We start from the raw sequence: 2,813 nt of genomic DNA, 5'->3' as shown, positions 1-2,813 counted from the left end.
TAGTTTTAGGGTGAAAAGAAAAAGAGAGCGGTGAAAATTAGTGGGAGAAAATGAGCGAACAACATGGCCGGAATCATGTTAAGTCTATTTAACTTATTTTAAATCTAATTTTATGTTAAGTCCAATTTGATTCATATTAAGTCTAATTTAATTCATTTTAAGTCTAATTTTAATTATGTTAAATTCTATTTAAGTCTAATTTAAATCATGTTAAGTCTAATTTAACATGTTTTAAGTCAAAAAAATAAGTTGAATTAGACTTAACATGATTTAAATTAGACTTAAAATAATTTAAATTAGACTTAAAATGATTAAGATGGACTTAACACGAACCAAACTGAACTTAACATGAACCAAACTAGACTTGACACGAACCAAATTGGACTTAATATATAATCTGTTATACTTAACATTCAACAAATTAGACTTATTATTCAACCCAATGGATTTAACATACAAGTCATTCGACTTAACATACAATACCTTGGACTTGACTTCTAACCCATTAGATTTAATATTCCACATTGGACTTAAACTTAACATCAAAAATTATTCAAAAAATCACATTGAGCTGGTATATCTTTAAATCTTTCATCTTTCCAGGATGTTCAAATAGAAATTACAAATTTCTTTAAAAAATCGATAGCTTGGATGTTTTGTGGAACTTGCGGCAACATCGAGCTCCTTCTCATCCTCTTCCACACTGCCTCCTCCATCGTGTTCTTCGCCACCTTTTCTCCTTCAGTGTCAGAGAAAATTAGGGTTTTTTTAAGGTTTTTTAAGTTTTAGGGAAAAGAAAGAGAGATTGGAAAAACTTAGTGGGAGAAAAGGAGCAAACAATATGGCTGGAGCGTGCACACAAAGTCGGCGGAGGCGGAAGGGATGGAGAGAGAGAGAGAGAGAGAGAGAGAGAGAGGATGGAGTAAATGGGTTAGGAGAGAGAATGAGAGGAGAGGAGGACCAAATTTAGATCTGGAGAGAAGGAAGAGAGAGGAGGAATATGGTATTTTGGGCTTTTATATATATTTCTCTCTTTTTGTGCTTAGTTAGCATGAGAATTACATGAAAATGGGTTGAATCACATATATCTGTAATTTAGGGCTGCAGCACATGGGGAAAAGTTAGATGAGCTATGTCACATGAAGTTATTACGTTTGGGGACTTGACACACTTTTCCCTTTAGAGAAATGAAGGTTAATTATGAATTTGGAAATTTAGTTTAGTGACGTACATATCTAACATTTCTTTGGAATTCGTAACATTTGTAAGTTTGATTTTCAGTTTAGAATGTTTTCAATCCTTTAAATCTGTCTTTTTAAAATTCAATCTTTAATTTAGAATTTTTGTCTTTTTATAAATTAATTTTAGTTTATGGACATTTTCCATTGATTTTATTTAAAGGACATTGCACATTATAAAATTTTATTTTTAGTTTAGGAGTATTTTGTTGCTCTATAAATTGAATTTTATTTAGAGAAGTTATGGCACATATTTTTAATTTTTAGTTTTGAGGATAGTTGGTAGCATATAATATTTGGAAATTAAGTTTAATTTAAGAGATAGCTATCCAAATAGCTTTCCTAAAAACTTGATGCTATAAATAAGTCTCTAATTTACTTAAAGTTACATCAAATAGATTCATGTTAGTGTATTATGTAAAATCTAGCTTACTTTGAGAAACAATTCAGTGAATTGAGTCGCTCACATTAATTGTCTCTTTCTCTCTTCAATTGTAGAGTAGTCACACGAGCCGAGTAGGCAGAGCAACATCAACAACAACAACAAGAACGTAAAAAAGTGGGTATGATTATGACAATGGTGAAACATCAACAATAGCAAAAACAATAGCATCTAAGAAATGTGATCTAGATGAAGAAGATAGAGATATATAATAGAAATAACAAACAATCATAATGAAAATTTAGATTAAAATAATATATTTTAAGCATAGTGATCGAGTATTACTCAAATAAATCAGAAGAATTATTTTGTAATAAGCCACCAAGAAATAATATACGCACCCCTTGCATTGGAAAAGATAATCACACGGTTCCTAAAAATTACAAAATAAAGTCACAAATTTGAGACAATAACTCATGTCATAAAAATAAAAAAAATAACAAATTAAAGTAAAATTTTATAGAAATTGTCCATCTTGGTAAATATCATGAAAATTACAAAATAAAGTCAAAATCTAGGGAAAATGTGTCAAAGCCCCCAAAAAATAAACTGGTGTGGCACAGTCCCCCAATCTTTTTCCCTTACTCTTTAGCTCCAAAAGAGACTACAAAGTGTGCCCCAGCCCCAAGTATACATGTACTCCATGTATTTTTTATAAGCTACCGAAAATGCCATCATCTCTCATCCTGGAAACCTTCCTCTTAACCCATGACCTCTGCCCCTTCCCTCAACCTATTTTTCACTGGTGGTGTCGCCTTCTCTCTCTCCCTCCTCATCCCCCATCAACCTCTTCTCCCTCCCCGACAAACCCTCCGTCCAAATCACCTCCGTCCCCTGCCACGTTAGCCCTAGTCGCTCCAAGGCCATCTCCAAGCTACTGCTCTCCTAGTTCCCCGCCGCTAACGTCCTCGTATTCGACTCGATCAAGTCAGAGAACTACAGGGGGAGGCTGTCGGTGGACGAGGAGGAACCGATGGTGTTCAAGATGGAGACGAGGGAGGAGAGGAGGTCGAAGGAGGAGGACAAGATGGTGAAGGGTTTGGAGTGGTTGGGGTCGGGGAGCCTGGTGGATGGGTTCAGGGCGACCGTGATGAGGGAGTACGAGATGAGGCGGCGGAGGGCCGCGGCGGCGG

Source organism: Asparagus officinalis, chromosome 8 (genome assembly GCF_001876935.1).
Source record: "Asparagus officinalis chromosome 8, Aspof.V1, whole genome shotgun sequence".
Lineage (NCBI taxonomy): Eukaryota > Viridiplantae > Streptophyta > Magnoliopsida > Asparagales > Asparagaceae > Asparagus > Asparagus officinalis.
Note: the sequence above shows the minus strand (reverse complement) of the source record.